General features: G+C 43.3%; 1 pseudogene; it reads left to right on the top strand.

Annotated features, from left to right (window-relative positions):
- Nucleotides 1–16,172: 16,172 nt before the first annotated feature.
- Nucleotides 16,173–16,481, top strand: LOC102430861 (annotated as a pseudogene).
- The last annotated feature ends 884 nt before the right edge of the window (nt 16,482–17,365 follow it).

Raw genomic sequence — 17,365 nt, 5'->3', positions numbered from 1 at the left:
CACACCCAGAGTCATACAGAGACAGAGATGAGACAGAACCAAAGAATTCTGAGGGCAAGTGCAGCATTCTTTCCTCTCTACCAGGTGACCTCTGGTAGCAGGCTTTGATCATTCCACTAAAGTGAGAAGGTACTGTGATTTTCTAGTTCAATATTGACAGACTTCTCAACTCCCTTACTGACAGTAGGCAACCACTATCCGCTTTCCATCTCTATGGATTTGCTTATTCTGGACATTTCATATAAACAGAATCATATAATCTACTAGAGGCCAGGTGCATGACATTTGTGCACTGGTTGCGGCGGGGGGGGAGGGGGTGTCCCTCAGCCTGGCCTGCACCCTCTTGTAGTCCGGGACCCCTTGAGGGGTGTCTGCTGGCTGGATTAGGCCTGCTCCCTGTGGGGAACAAGCCTAAGCCGGCAGTTGGATATCCCCTGAGGGGTCCTTAGTGCTGCTGCAGAGGCGGGAGAGGCTCCTGCCACTGCCACTGCACTCACCAGCCGTGAGCCCGGCTGCTGGCTGAGTGGCGCTCCCCCTGTGGGAGCTCACTGACCACCACGGAGCAGCTTCTGTGTTGAGCATCTGCCCCCTAGTGGTCAGTGCACATCATAGCAACTGGTCGTTCCGCCATTTGGTTGATTTGCACATTAGCCTTTTATTATATAGGATAGGATGGCCTTTTGTGTCTGACTTCTTTCACTTAGCACAGTGTTTTCAAGGTTTATCCATGTTGTACCATTTATCAGTATGTCTTTCCTCTAAATAGACCACATTTTCTTTACCTGTTCATCGGTTGGTGTACATTGGGTTGTTTTCATCATTTAGCTATTGTAAATAGTGTTGCTATGAACACTGATGTGCAAGTTTTTGTTTCAACACCTGTTTCCAGTTCTTTGGGGCATATACCCAGGAGTGGAATTGCTGAATTATATGGCGATTCCAAGTTTAATTTATTGAGGAAATGCCAAACTGTTTTCCCTCATCAGGTTATTTTCAGGATCAAATGAGCTGACACATTTGTAAAGCTTTTAGTATAGTGCTTGGCACAAAGGACTCAATAAATCATTTCTAAGAGATAAAATTCAAATTGCTTACAAGGTACTGGCAATAGGGGACATCTGTTGTAAAATGTCATTATTAATAGGAACAATTAGATCCTGCTCTTCATTGTTTTGTGTGGTGGGACCACCCTTAGAGTAACATTTCCAGACCCTTTCCTTCCTATTCCAGGAAAGAGGAGTGACTTTCTATCTGGAAGACCAAACTGGGTGTGCTCATGTCTGCCCATTTCACTCTTCCCCTGGGATCTGTGTGCCTGCAGGCAGCATGCACTCCGTCTCCTCTACTCTGCCCAGCCTTCCAGTTTTAAGAGTCAGGCCCTTACATTAGTGGTCTGAGGATGGGGGGCAAATGTAATCTGGGCCCGGCTACTAGCAAGCACACTTGCTAATAGATCTAAACCACTTTCTCCAAGCACCTTCCTCATGAATAATAAGGATTATATTTTTGCTTCACACCTGCCTGACCCCCGTGTGCCTCAGATAATTGGTTCTGTCAGTGGGAAGGACAGGGATATGATATATCGCTTGTGAATGGGGGCATTCTCCCCGCCCCCCCCAACCCTGAACAGATCCAGAAAATGTAACAAGCCTACTTCTAATTCCCAATTTCTCCTACCTCAAATAGAAGTAGGTTAAACGACAAACTTTTTGAGATCAAATATCATGAGCGAGTATTTGTGGTTTATAGAGAGTTTTTTATTCTTTGATCCTGGAAAAGTTGGAATTAAAATAGAAAGGCTTTGGGCTATTCTGTGGTATTGTAAGAGCAAACCTTGATATAGAAAGTGCTGGGTAAGCAGTTCTCCTTTGTGGAGAGGCTTCACTCCAGAGTCCCCGTATTCTTAAATTACCAACCTTGAGATGGCATTTGTCCTCATTTTTGCACTTAATAGAGCATGACTTCGCATTCATACTTTTCTCTCCTGGGACGAGGGCAGAATTGGTAAGCTTTTTCCTTTAATTCAATAAACATTTATTGAGCATTTGTTATGTGCCAGGCACTGTGCCAGGCATTTTGGAGGAGACCAAGACGAGTAACCTTCAGTTTCATATACAAGGAGCTTTTAGTCTAGTGGCAAATGAAGGAAGAGATTACATAAGCAAATACACCACAAAATTTAGCTGATCCGGTTTTAAATGGGTTTCAGCCATTTGGTTTAGATAATTAAAATCTAATACATCTCACCAAAGGAAATTGGATTCAGAATTTTTATTTCATTACTATTCCCATGTTGGTTATCCTCCCTTCTGTCAGCTAGATTCCTCTCTCCCTTTGGCAAACAACATGTTTCCTTTGGTTGCCAACATATCATGGTTTATTCAACAAATAGTTTATTTCATCATTAGGCACCAATCCTTTAAGTAGCTTCATTGTTTAGTTTGTGTTGTTGTTGCTACTTCTTGAGTAGGTAGCAGGCAACATCAGGCTGATGACTGAACAAGCCAATGAATAAATAGAATCCTAGACTGAGACTCGGAAAACCTGAATTTTAATTTAATCTCAGCGCAGAGAATCTTAGACCTTAGAAATTCCTTTCCCCAAAACCACTTCCCAGGGTTCCAGCTCACACTGTCTACATTTACACGACCGGTAGACTCAAAGGAGTAGAAACAGTGACATTCAGAACATCTATGTCACCCAAACCTAGGTATGAACGTGCAGCAAGGCCCGTGCGAGAGGCAGCTGTTGCTACGTGATTAAGGATGGGGCTCTGAAGTCAGACTGCTCGGCCTTGGATCTTGGCTCTTTCCCCTACTCGCTGTGTGACCTTGGGCAAGTAAGGTGACTTGGTTTCCTCATTTTACAAATGAGGATAATCACAGTGTCTGCCGAATAGGTTTGTTGTGGGGGATAAAAGTGAGCTAAAGTTTGCATGCATGTGGGCTGGTACCTGGCATATGGTAAGGACTCCGGCACACAGATTGAAACACAACCACGAGTGTGGGACCCAGGAGGGATCGAAACAGCCCCCAAAGCACAAAAGAGGATGAATGTGATAGGATGGAGTGACACAAAGGAAGGGGCAGAATGAAGGGAAACAGAAGATGGAAGAGAACATGAGGCAAATACCTGGCTCAGGGTGAGGCGATGACCTCATTGCAGAATGGGAAAGAGGACCGATCTAGGTGACCCTGTGCAAATCACGTGGAAACCCCATGCACCTCTGACTCCTTCCCTGCATAACAGAGGAAATGCAGTAGAATGTACTGGTTAAGTACCAGCATCACCATTGACCAGCTGTGTGACCTTGGGCAAGTCACTTAACCTCTCTGGGCCTTAGTTTCAAATGTTCCTTAGGGATACTAATAGTTCCTACCTAGTACGTACGATGGGGTCAGGGAGTACGTGCTTAACTCGAGAGGTCTCAGGATATCAGTTTGCATGTTAAAGCATTGTATAAACTTCCAAGGAAACCACCCCCATAAATATTAGGGATTATTCTATGGCTTTCAGATTTATTTAGTGTTTCTCATTTAGAGAGTGATATGGCCTAAACATTTTCTTTTTCTCCCCTTTTAACTGATTTTAAAACGAATTGAGAAGCTCGGTCAGTGGAGAGATTTCCCATCCTCTCTCTTTCCTCTCAGTGGGCTGACTTCCTAGCTCATTCTCCCCCTCTGGATAGCTGTAAAAGCAAGAGCCACTGCCAGGACAGCTCCTATCAAAATATTTTAGCACTTCTGCATCTGGTCCTGGCCATAAAATAGAAGCGAAGAAACACTTATGTAAAGCTTTCAGAGCCGCGAAGGAAAAAGGAGAGCACTTGTTTTATTGGCTCCCGTCATATATCTCCAGGACAGGAAGGAAAAAATAACTTAAAGATTTAAACCAAAAAGACATTCAGTGGAAGAAACGTCAAGATGTGACATGAGTACCAGCAACTAAGATAAACAAGAGCGGAAAAAGGAGTGAATGTTGTGGAGCAAATGATCTTTCCCCTGGGCTCTGTGTAGCTCTGTGCACCAAGTAAACTAATGAGCCGGGCCAGTGGGAGACCGCAATGATCCATATGCTAACACATCAGCTCTCCACGCAGTCCTCCCCACCCTGGCCCCACCGCTGCGCTGGCGGCCCACATCCTCACCAGCCGGTCTCCCCGGCCCCAAGCCTCTTCCTCCCATTTTCTTCTGCAGCCCAGTTCTTTCTGTTCCAACCCTTCTGGGGATCAAATAGAAAATGGATCAGAAAGACAACCTTCATTTAATATGTATCCGGAATTTTACCATGTTCCAGCGACTAAGCTGGGATCTGGGTGTGAAGATAAATAAGACAAGAACCCCCGCACTGGAGGAGTGATGGGAAAGCTGTGTGCGGGAGCTCACGTGGGGATGCTCTGAGGCACACCAAGGGGCTGTCACTCTCTCTGAGGGCCGTGGGAAAGACAAAAGCTTCAACTTGGCATTTCTTATATCTGCTGTCTCGTCGTCCTCATGATATCCCTTAAGAGGGAGGCGTTATTTTTATCACTTTATAGATTAGGAAACCAGGGCTCAATATGATTAAGTAAATGACGCAAGTGCCCGGATCTAATTCTGACTGCAGAGCCTCTGTTTGTCCCAGTTACCTTGCGTTGTTGGCATCAGACAGGAAGTGGCTGGTGGGACGCAGAGGAAAGAAGAAAGGGTGGTCAGTGGGAAACCCTAGGTGGAGCTGTGCATAGTACTTGGCAGAGAGGGAGGGTCCCTGAGAAAATCAGGGCAGAATGAAGAGAGAGATGCTATGGAGAAAGAGGGGGAAGCGGTGGGGTACTGAAGGCTCCCTTACCCACTCCCAGATTCTGGAATTTTCTAGCTGGTTTTCAGACCATTGGTAGCTCCATCTGCCATGGTGAAAAAATTTTGAGAACAGAAATTGCTAAATGTTACACCAGCATTCCCACTCCCACCCCAAAAAGCCAGTTTACCAGCACACCCTGGAGGGAAGGCATGGGCGAGTGCGGATGGTCAATGAAGCATCCTATATAATAAAAGGCTAATATGCAAATTGACCAAATGGCAGAACAACCAGTCGCTATGATGCACACTGACCACCAGGGGCAGACACTCAATGCAGGAGCTGCCCCCTGGTGGTCAATGCACTTCCACAGGAGGAGTGATGCTCAGCCAGAAGCCAGGCTCATGGCTGGCGAGTGCAGCAGCGGTGGTGGAAGCCTCTCCTGCTTCAACGGCAGTTGGATATCCCCCAAGGGGTCCTGGACTGCAAGAGGGCATAGGCCGAGCTGAGGGATCCCCCTGCATGCACGAATTTCATGCACCAGGCCTCTAGTTTACACATGATACATTTCTTTGTGGTGGTGGTGGTGGGGAGGGGGAGGTCTGAAGTCTCAGCACACACATCCCATCCATTCACATATCTCTGCTTCTAGAGATGAAAGAGAGTTCTGGGTGGAGGCCTGGTGTGTTAACGTGAACTGACTTTTCTTCCCCCTCCTTAACATGCTGTAGTAGCCAGGCTTCTTTGGATTTCAGATTGCGAGTGACAGAAACCAAACTCACACTCCCTTGAGCAAAAAGGAGCCTTTGTTTGATCAGGCACTCTAACCAGGACATGCAGGAAGGAGTTGGCCTCAGGGATCCCTGAGAGTCAGAAAGTGCTGTCAGTTGCCAGCTCTGGATCCTTTTCTCTCTCTTTATTCTTCAACTTTGTTCTTTCCAATTTTCACAGGGGGTTTCTATGCATAGGAGGTGGGAGTGGCCAGATCTCAAGTGGGAAAGGGAGGAAATGGCCACAGATATTGTCAAGCTGTACTTTCCCATCTTGGTGACTCTGGAGAAAAGAGTTTCTTCCTTCCAGTGTCCAACTCCATCCTAGGGAACAACTGTGATGGTTCTGGCTAAAGTCATGCACCCATGTCTTGGCCAATCGCTGTGGTCAGAGGAATGGGAGACTCTGACTGCCTAAACCTAGATGATATGCGTACCCCTGAGGCCAGGGAGAGCGAGGTTCTGTTTGGTTGACCCACCTGGTTTGGAGTAGCTTTTAAAAAAATAAAGTATAAAGTTCTGCATAAAGGAGGTCAGGGGTTGTCCTCATTTAAAGAGAGTGAAGTAACTGTATTTACACTGTGGCACTATGCGTCCGATGTCCAGGGTTAGGAGGGAGTGGCAGGGCAAAACATAGAATCAACTTTTAAAATGTCTGTCAGTGAAGTTTGGCTTTGTTTAATCAAAGAAGGGGATTGTTTGTCAATAGTGATTTCCTGATTTTTACACGCAAGCCTCACAATGAGAAAACAACTGAAATTAGAGGTGATGGGATGAATATTTAATAGATAGGAAGAGCTGATATGTTGAAAATGGGATGCTGATTCATAAATTGAAATACACAATTTAATTTATTAGAGGTAATCAGTAAATCTTTATAATAAAATGAATAAAATACAGATTGCATAGTCAGCACAATTCAGAGCATATGAACTCTGAGAATAATGCAAAACAATAAAGAACAACAGCTAAGTTAATTGACCATTTCCATTTTTATTAATTGGAGACCTATATGGCAATTACTTAAATTGGAAAGAACTGTAATTTGTGGATAACACATTTAACCTTACCAGATATTTTCTTGGTAACACTTATTTTTATCCTATTTATATTATATTATTTTTATTATTGTGACTTTTAATATTATAAGCCCAAGCAGTACACAACATCTCTGGGCCTTCATTTTGTCATCTGTACAATAAGGGTGCTGGAATGCCGGTCCTAATACATCATTCATCGGCAGTGGGGCTACAGGATTTCATGAACATTTTATTCCATTTCATGGAAGCTGATGTTGACCATAAGAATGTGATTATCATCCATATGGTTGGAGTTCTAATTTTTCTTAATCAAACAGCCTTAATCATCATGTTGATAAGTTTTATAGCATGCAAATATTATTCATTTGAACTTATAAGATAAATGTACTCTGATGTTTTAAAAATTGTTTTGCCTATTGGGTAGAGCGCCATGAAAGATTTTCTTGGAGGGAATATGGTTTTACTGCTTAAACAGCAACAACAATAAAATATTTGAAAACTGTTGAGCTAGAGTAGCTTCAAGGTTATGCTCAGTGCTCAGACTCTGAGCTTATATACAAGCAGCATCCCCCAGCTTCTCGCTCCAAGATGTGGCAGATCCAGGCCTTGCCCTAACCTAGCTCATTACCTTGAATTAAGACCCTCAAAAGACCAAGGCCCATTTCGTACACTACTTTTCACTTTTGAAAAATCACTCGAAGGATCTAATGGTCTCTTTGCACGTTTAAAACTGTCAAACAAAGGGGAAAGTTCTTACTATAATTAATAAATTTAAAAAACAGGCTACAAAGAAATATGAATACCATTTTATAAAAATATATAGCTGGATCTACATAGATAAATGCCAGATAGATATAGATAATATTTATTTTTATTGACCTTACTACGCACCATTACTATTTGAAGAATTTTGTGTATATTAACCCACATTTGCCCCAATCACTCTATGAGATAATGTTATCTTCATCTTACAGATAAGGAAACCAAGGCACCACAATTAATTACGTAAGTTACCCGAGCTATATAAATGCATTGAAGGAAATTTCTGGAAGTATTTGTTCCCAAAGTTCTTGTTCCAAAAGACTACGGGGTGATATTTGTTCTGTTGCCTGTGTGTAATCTCTGAAAAAAGAATTTGTATACTTAGGCAACGAAATGAAAGGGGAGGCTGTCAGAGTCCCCATGCTCTTTTTTCATGAAAAGGGTCTCATTTGGACTCTGAGGGGTAGAGATGCCAGAATCATAGACCTAGCTCTATTTGGGAATGGGGCAGTGATCTACTAGGACTCACAGATGATGTTTTTTGTACAAATGTGGAACTGTAGCAGTTCAGTTGGAGGGAAGAACTGGGTATGATAAATGTCCGTGGGAGAAACCCTTGCCCTTACAGGCTGTCTCCCTCTCACTAAGGGTGAGTCTTCAACTTGTCCTACCAGGCTGTCAGCGCCCAGCCCCAGGATTGCAGAAATTAAGTCTCCATTCACTTGGTTCAATGAGAATCAAAGATCTGGCACCAGCCCATGCCAGTGTTGTGTTGAACTGCTTGTTTTTGATTTGTGTTATTCATCTGTTTTAAGTCTCTGTTTAATTTCCCCAGTGAGATTGTAAACTCCTGGATATCAGTGACACTCTGGGAAATACTCTCATTTTTCCCAGAATGCATTAAGTACAGAAAGTGCTTGATGAATGGTAGTTGAATGGAATGGAATCAAATCTGTATGTAATGGTAGATTTGGGCAATTTGGAGTATTTATTTTTCTGCTTTAGACCAATGGGCAGCACATTGATAATTCAATCCATCACATCAAGGTAGCCTATTGAAAACAGGTCACTTAGATATATGTTCTAAACAACAACAACATCAAAAAGGCCTGGCTGGTCTGCCTGAGTTGTGCCAGGCCATGCTACAGTGTTATAAGTTACCTTAAGAACCCACACTGCAAACAATAGAAAGGTCTTCTCTCTCTCTTCCACTCCCTCTCTTCCTCTTTTCTTCTGCTTTCTGAACAATTCAGGCCTAAAGCCATTATATGGGGCAGAGCAAGGTGGACATCTATTCAGATGGGTGGTCTGGTGTGGGGTGTCAGAGCCCAAGCAGGATGAAGATGGCAATGGATCTATTCATGGAAGGGGATAGTGGCAATGATAGGAAACTGGCTACATACAGGGGAGTTGGTTGAATAAATAAAGATATTAAAAGTAATGGGCGCCAAGATTCTCACTGTTGTATAAGGGAAAAATAAGGAAAGGGAGAAAATGAGAATGAACATTGTGGTGTTCAGTTGATATTGGAGGTATCAGTGTAAGTTTACAGAATTCAATAAATATATATAGCTGTGAAAGAAATTTAGATGTAAATATGTTTATGTATAACTATGTCTAATATATGTCTCTCTATATCTATGCATGTGTTTGTATATACTTACATACACACATATGCTTTTCCTAAATATTTTCCTGACTTTTTAATATTTTCAATTTCACATTTACTTCACCAGGCATTTATTGTTGTGTGCAGCATGAAATGAGCACCACTTTTTTTTTTTTTTTACCAAATAGCCAGTCAATTTCCCCAGCACTATTTATTAAATAATTTATCTCTCCCATTGATCTGAGATACTTCCATTTTCATATGTTATGTTGACTGCAAACATCTTAAAAAAGCAACCCTGATTGTCTAATTGTCTCATTAGCGACAGAGAAATGCTGACATATCTCTGCTGCCTCTCCTCTGACATCTTGCTGGGCACCAATAGCCTATTTCCAACTCAGTGTCCCGTAAAGCATCCTTAAGCTCAACTTCCTGTTTGTCCTCATGTATTCCTGACCTCAGGAAACAGCACCCTCAGCCTGACTGCCCAACAGCAGGCGCGGCTGACCCTACACTCCCCTCTCCCTATTAAGCCTCTTCCCCCTCCCTTTCCTCTGCAACTCCTTAGTTTAGACTGCCATGACTTTTCCCCTGAGCTATTGCAAAGGCTTTTTCATGTTACTCCTTCTACTCCATGTCTCATACTGATTTCTGAATAATGAATATAAATAATAAATAAATAATATATGATATTAATAATAATCTGAGCCTGCCCCTTTGACTGCAGTTCAAAAACTCAAGTTTGTGCATAGCAGAATCACGGCCACTGTAATTGAACTTCCGGCTGCTCTTTCCCCTACTTGACTCACACTCTTACCCCTTGTACTCAGCTCCAGGCCTGGAATATGCCAAATACTCCCCAATTTTGTACTTTTTTTTTTTTTGCACAGCCTAGTAAATTTATTCTTTTTTTTTTTTTTTAAGAAAATCAATCCTTTCAAGGTCCAGCTTCACACAGCCCCTTTCCAGGCAGTGTTTCCCTAATCCTCCAGTTGGAACTCATTACTTCCCACTTATCTCCAAAGCACTGAGCTTGTCTTATACCATGAGTTTCATTATGCTGCACACCTTAGCTTTCAGATCAGGAGCCTAACCCTGAAGGCAGGACCACATCTTTGTTATGTCTGACCTCTGCCTGTAGCCAACAGTTTAGCCCACTTCCTTGGGCAGCTTGCTAAGTGCTTTAACTCCCTCCCTCCCTCCCTCCCTGCATTCCTCCTTCCCTGATAAATGGCAATTGTACCCCAGGCTCTGTTCTAACACTGGGGATATTGTGATTAACAAGACAAGGTTCTTGTCCTCATGGAGCTTGAATTCCTTTGGGATTCTTATTTAATCTTATCAAACTCTAGGACAGTGGTTCTCAACCTTCTGGCCCTTTAAATACAGTTCCTCATGTTGTGACCCAACCATAAAATTATTTTCGTTGCTACTTCATAACTGTAATGTTGCTACTGTTATGAATCGTAATGTAAATATCTGATATGCAGGATGGTCTTAGGCGACCCCTGTGAAAGGGTCATTCGACCACCAAAGGGGTCACGACCCACAGGTTGAGAACCGCTGCTCTAGGACATAGGGGCTATTACTCTCTCCCTTTAAAATATCTATCTATCTATCTATCTATCTATCTATCTATCTATCTATAAGCCTAATATGCAAAGTGTCCCTTCAGGAGTTCAACCGACCGGGAGTTCGATCACTCACTATGATGTGCACTGACCACCAGGGGGTGGCACGGAATGAAGGAAGGCTCTGGCCGGCAGCCGGCAGCCACTAGGGACCCTACCCATGCACGAATTTTGTGCACTGGGCCTCTAGTCCCTCAAGAATGGCCACATATTTGATAAGTGGCAGAACTGGAATTCAGATTTGCAGGATACTAGTTGTCCCCAACACCATGCCTTGCAGAAACATTTGTGGAACTGAAAAGAAGAGAGGAAAAATTTTGTGTCCCTATTTAAAAACCATGACCACCACCCCCCACCCCCTCCATTTGCTATCTCTATATACTCAGGAAGTAATTTAAAAAACAAGTCTTACACCCAAGTTGGATCTGTATTCTGAGGGCCCATATTGCTTTATTACAGAAAAGTGAACAGAAAGAAACTCACATTTACTGAGGTAGACATATCTGCATACTTTGCTTTTTAAAATCTTCACAAGAACACTGGGAGGTATACACTGTTGTCTCCATTTTTATAGGTGAAGAAACAGACTCGGGGAGGGAGGTTTAGGTTTAAAGAACTATCCACAATCACATAGCTATTTCTCAAGTTATCTTTTAAATAGAATTTTTATCAATGCATATATAGAACTTATATAAATTAAATCATGTTTAAAATGTATACAGGGAAGTTGCTATTTAAAGGTTTTCTATAAAAAGTAGAGTATTCAATAAATGGTAATTGGATTTACCGATTTGCCATTTTAGGGGGGAAAGACAAGTAAAACTGGATTCGGATCTCACTTCTTATGGCAAAATAAGTTCCAGATGGATCAAAGATTTACATGTAAAACATGAAATCACAGACATCCTAGAAGAACACATGGATGCATATTTTTATAATCCTAGAATGGGCAAGACTTTAAAAAATATAACACAAAACCCAGAAGTCATAAAGGAAAAGATGATAAAATTGATTACATAAAAATTAGAGTTTTCTATAGCAAATTTCAATCTCAAAAGTAAAAGGTAAAGTGTAGACCTCACCAAAGAACTGCATATAGGGTGATGGAACTAAATCCCCGTTAGTAATACAGGATTGCGTGTTCCACATGTAGATTTTGCTTGACAACTTCGTTAGTAGACAGCCAATCAAAACCAGGATCAGGGTCTGTATTCTATATCCTGGACTATCTGTTTCCTCCCAGTCTCAAATTACAACTACAGTTGATCCTTGAGCAACATGGGTTTGAACTGCACAGGTCAATTGGAAAAAAAATCTGAATTACACTCAACTGTAATTCACAAATTACCAGTTGGGGACCTAAATGTAGGGAACCTCAGTGGTTGTGTGTGTGTGTGTGTGTGTATGTGTGTATGCGCGCGCGCACATGCTTTTTGAGGCTTTAAAATGGAAGGAATTGATGTGAAACTGAAACATGCGGCCTGTTTGACAGGGCTGATTTGATGGCTCGGCGTGACCAGATCCCCAGAATCCCTGCCCCTCCTTGAAGCTGCGTCTCAGTCATAGAAGAAGAAAGAAAAGCAAGTGTGAAAAGGTAGGTGAAATCTATTTGATTCCTGTCGGAAATGGATTTTCTGTGCAAGGTACTACTTTGCTATTTTTAAAAGAAATTTGATTGAAGGGAAGCCGTGACTGAGTTTATGTGACTTCCCTTAGAAAACTTACGGAATGTATTAATTTAGAAAACATTAGGAACTGGGTTAGAGGTCTGTGGGGGAATATCTGTGTATTTGTGTTGCATTAAAATTTGCAAAGTGCATATCTTCTAGTTAGCTATTTGTTAGACATGACAAACCTGGGCTTATTGGGGATGAGCAATGGACTTTTTTTTTTATAGCCGTGTTTTTATTTTCCATAGTCATTTAAGTTATAGTGAGACTTTTTGAATAATGATGAAGCTTTACCAGTACAAGAGAAGATAGGTGTTTAGGAAGGCCATTAACCTGTCCCAGTGTAGTCATTTTTGCTTTATAATGGAACCTCAGTTTGTGTGTGTGTGTGTGTGTGTGTGTGTGTGTGTGTGTGTGAGAGAGAGAGAGAGAGAGAGAGAGAGAGAGAGAGAGAGAGAGAGAGATGAAAGAGCAGCACAATTAAAGAGCTATAGCACCTTGGGGCCCAGACAGCTTTGTTGTGAGCCTGGAAAGATGGTTGAGGAAACCTCCTTCCTAGTTCAAAAATTATTCCTGAGCTGTCATAGAACCCTGAGAATGAGACATGGCACAGGAGGTGACAGTGACATCAGGGCGAATCATCACACCTGGATCCTTGAGTAGAGGGCAGGGGAGGGAGAGTCCCAAGCACACATGACTGAGGTGGGCAGTTTCTGAGTGCCAGCTTCATTGGCAAGCTGGAGGGGATGTGTACACACATTCTCAGGAATTCATGGGAACAGTTAACGAGTGGAGCCCAGGAAAGACTGAACTTCATGGCACATGAGCCAGGAGAGGGAGCGAGGGCAGGAAGTGTGCTCACAGCCATTGCAATGTGGGTGCAAATGCCCGTGAGGCCCCACAGGTTGGTGAAGTCTGAATATTGTTGCACTTTAGGGTTCCATTCAGGGTTTTTGTGAATCCTAGTAATACATATGCAGCAAGGACTGTTCTTCCCTCTTAAGAGTTGTAATTGGTTGGTACTTGGAAACGGCAGTGATATTACAGGAAGCCTAACGCACGGAAATGGGTGTGGGTCTCAGTTCGGTTGTGAGTGCCAATGAAGAGGGAGGAACCTGAACTTAAAAACACCCGACAGCCTCCTTTAAAGGCCCTGGAAAGGGATAAAGTGCTTGGCAAGTTTTTCAGAAAGGGAGAAAGCAAATGCAGCCTCACTAGAACTTAATTACTTTGCATCCCCTGGCGAGATAAGTGCCTGGAGAGTGTTGTTCTTGTTGTTTTTAACCCTGCCTTCCCTACCTTAGACACTGAGTTTCTGTAGAGACTGAACCTCTTCCTAGATCAAGGCAGGCAATGAATGTCAGACATGACCAGAGTCCTTGGGTCTAAACCTATGCAGGCCACCTGCCGCTTGCACATAGCTCATGTTCTGGGACGGAAGGGTGGAAACCATGGGGGTCAGAGGCAAAAGCTGGTGTGTTCCTCAAGAGTATTGCCACATGCCCTGGACGGGTAGTTCAGTTGGTTAGAACATCGTCCCAATATGCCAGGGTTGAGGGTTTGATCCCTGGTCAGGGTACTTACAGGAATCAACCAATGAATGCGTCAATAAGTGGAACAACAAACCAATTTCTCTCTCTCTCTCTCTCTCTCTCTCTCTCTCTTCCTCCCTCTCTCAAAAATCAGTCAATAAAACTTAAAAAACACATGTAAACTCTGGCTAAGGAAAACCACGCAGACACTGCAAAAACAGCAGGTACAGAAGTAAAATAATAACAGCACCAATACAGCCATCCCAGTAGCTCACATTTACTGATTGCTTACTAGGCATCAGGCACTGTGCAAAGCACTTTACAGGCATTATCTCATTTAGGAAATTGAAGCAGGTGAATGGAGAGCCTTAGAGGCTGGACATTTGAGGTCACAGATGCCTTAAGTCATGTGGTACTTCAGTAAGAGGGGCTAAGTGTTTGAGAACTCTTGAGCAGTTACTTGGGAGTGCTATCAACTGTAGAGCCATACAAGCAAAATTGCTAAATCAGTAGTGGGCTGAAAAATAAAACAAGAAGTTTTATAAAAACGGGAGACCCTGTGATAGTAGAAAAGAAAATATAGATCAGGCTCACTGGGAACAGGCAATGATTGGGGCTGCCTTGAGCAGAATACTTCAATTAAAACTCCAGCAGCCGGTCTAAGAACAGGCTCCTACTTCCTTCCAGCTCTTCAAACCAGGTTCAGGAAGCCTGGAGTCACTCAGACACTGGCACAGCCACGGAACTGCTAGAAGGCCAGGGCCTTACCTCAGATCCAGGGCTTCTGAGAAGACCTGCAGGTGGCCTCTTGGCCAGTCCCAAGGCTGTCTTCCAAGAAACAACATGGGGAGTGGTGCCCAGAAAACTGTGAAGCAAAACTGCCCTTACATGGGTTATCAAGACTGCATACAGAAAGACTGTGATCAAGAAGAAAACCCATGCTTACTCTTCCCACGGAGAGTCAGACATGGCAAAGTGGCCCACGACATGAATTGGCTCTGTGCTTCCCCATAGCAGCCACGAGGCGTGAAGGAGGGATTTGGTGTGCAAGTGGTGCAGGACAGTGGGTCACGTGCAATTATTACTCCCTGATCACTCCATGGCCTACACCTGACCCACTCCTTCCGCAAGGGTGGATAGGATAATGTGGTTTTAGCATAAAGGCTTTCCCCTCGGCACTCGAACTGTGAGTGCAAGGCTTGAGGTTTTCTGAAGCAGCGGTTCTCAACCTGTGGGTCGCGAACAATGAAAATACATCCTGCATATCAGATATTTACATTATGATTCATAACAGTAGCAAAATTACAGTTATGAAGTAGCAACGAAAATAATTTCATGGTCGGGGGTCACCACAACATGAGGAACTGTATTAAAGGGTCGCGGCATTAGGAAGCTGGAGGAAAGGAAGAGGTGGGTGTGGACGGAAGTGACTGTGTGCCTGAAATCAAAGGACAGGAACCAAGAGCAGCTGTGCGGGTAAGAACCTGCTCCAGTTTATTCAAAGTGCCAGATTCACTCTGTGGGCTGCAGGCTGGAGCAGAGATCTGGAACCCACCTCCCAGCCTCCACCTGTGCAGCCTGAAGCCCAGAAGACAGGTGTGGGAAGGAGCCAAAGGCTTCTACTCTTGAGGTTGTCTCAACTGAAAAATCTGAGAGTGCCACTGCCAGGTGACAAGAGAGGGTTAGGAGAATGTCATTCCCTGGGACCAAATTTCCTCTCTGTGAATGGACTGAGTGGCCTTCAGGGGAAATAGCATAGAAGGGAGCTGTATGACCCTTTGCCCTTTAGGGGGGAAGTTTGCAAAGACCGAATTGCTTGGGATGAATGAGATCACCTTGAAGAAGGCCTAATTAATAAAATATCAAAGTCTTGAGGTCCCATGACCTATATGCTTCCTCATGGCAGAGGTGGGCAAATGGGGTTAACAAAAGATGTAGATTTTTGCACTCTGCATAGATTAATTAAACCAGACCACTGTCCACAATACTGGCCCCAGACTGCCTGAGGAGAGGATTGTCAAAATCCTATGATTGAAAGGAATAAAATGAGACCATGAAATAATCTGCATAAAATTTCAATTGGAGAAATGTGGAAGCAGCGTGACTTGTGGTTAGGCCTAGATGTTGTTAACAAATATACTTTGAAAACTAACATATAATTCCATAAAGCAAGACAATAACAAAGGGACTGGCCTGCACACGGCCCTGGGGACCAATCCCAGCTGGTGCCACTGGGGTCGCCCTCTCTGGAGGGGAGGGGCGAATGGCCTGGCGGACACACTGGCGCACTGGGTGGCCTTTTCCCAAGTTCACTTGTCCAGAGGCAAGTCTCTCCTTGCAACCTGCAACCGCAGAGAGCAGAGTACCAACTGCCATGGAGTCATGGCAGGACAGGCCTTTAGGACGTTCCTTCTCCTCTCTGACCGAGTGTGACTTGAAAGGAGTGCTGCGGAAACTGTAATCGAAGGAGGCATTATGCTTCCAGAAAAATCTACAGGAAAAGTATTGCATGCAACAGTAGTAGTTGTTGGATGGGGCTCCAAAGGAAAGGGTGGAGCGACTCAACCAGTTAAAGTACAAATCGGAGATAAACTTCTGCCAGAATATGGAGCCATTAAAGTAGTGCTAGACGACAAGGATTGTGTCTTATTTAGAAATGGTGACATTCTTGGAAAGTGCAGACTGAAATAATCACTTGAAATGGCATCATGTGAAGTCCATTCCGCTGAAGCTCTGAACTCTCATCATGTAAATAATTTCTGTGTCTCTTTTATAATAAACTAATGATCCCTGTTAGTTGAGAACTCTTGAGACACTGGCACAGCATCCCCTGCCCCCTCTCCCCTCCCTCCCCCCCCCCAAAAAAAAAGGAAGAAGAAGAAAATAACAAAGGTTGATGGCATGAATCTAGGCTGGTATTTCCCTAACTTCAGTTGTTCCCATGCTACCACCTTCAACATTTTGGCCATTTCTTTGTACTTAATGTTTTTCTTTAAACTTATCATATACTTACACACCCGTTTAAAGAAGAAAACTATGTATCATGACTCTAAAAAGAAAACCAATATCACTTGGCATAAATCAGAGGTAACAATAAAAAGTATTTGTGTAATGAAAACCAAAAGAATGTTCTAAAACACTAGCTAGATACTACATCCCGAAGTCTCAGCCTGAGGCCAGCTCTCTCTTTTCAAAAGGGAGATTAACAAGTGACAGACCACATGGAAAGGTGTCAGCAGGCCCCAGAGAGAACTGGGAGGGAAAGCTCTCTCATGTGTGACTCAATGCCGTTTAATGTCAGTGTCCGGGCACCACTGAGAACCACCATGTCCAGTTCCACTTGTGCTCCAGTCACGGTGGGTGTGCTGTCCATTTTGGGAAACACAGTTTCTGACCGTCCTAAGGAGATGTAAACCTCATTCACCCTGATTAGAGTAGAAATCAGATGGGAAAGAAGAAGGCATTAAAAAAAGTCTGAAAAGCAGATTGGAAAAACTATGAAGCCGAAACAAAGCAAGAGCATGAAAGAAGCTGAGAGGATGAGCTTATGTTTGAATTAAACAAAGAGCACTAAT

This window comes from Myotis lucifugus, unplaced genomic scaffold, assembly GCF_000147115.1.
Source record: "Myotis lucifugus unplaced genomic scaffold, Myoluc2.0 scaffold_203, whole genome shotgun sequence".
Lineage (NCBI taxonomy): Eukaryota > Metazoa > Chordata > Mammalia > Chiroptera > Vespertilionidae > Myotis > Myotis lucifugus.
This window is presented reverse-complemented; position numbering and strand designations above follow the sequence as displayed.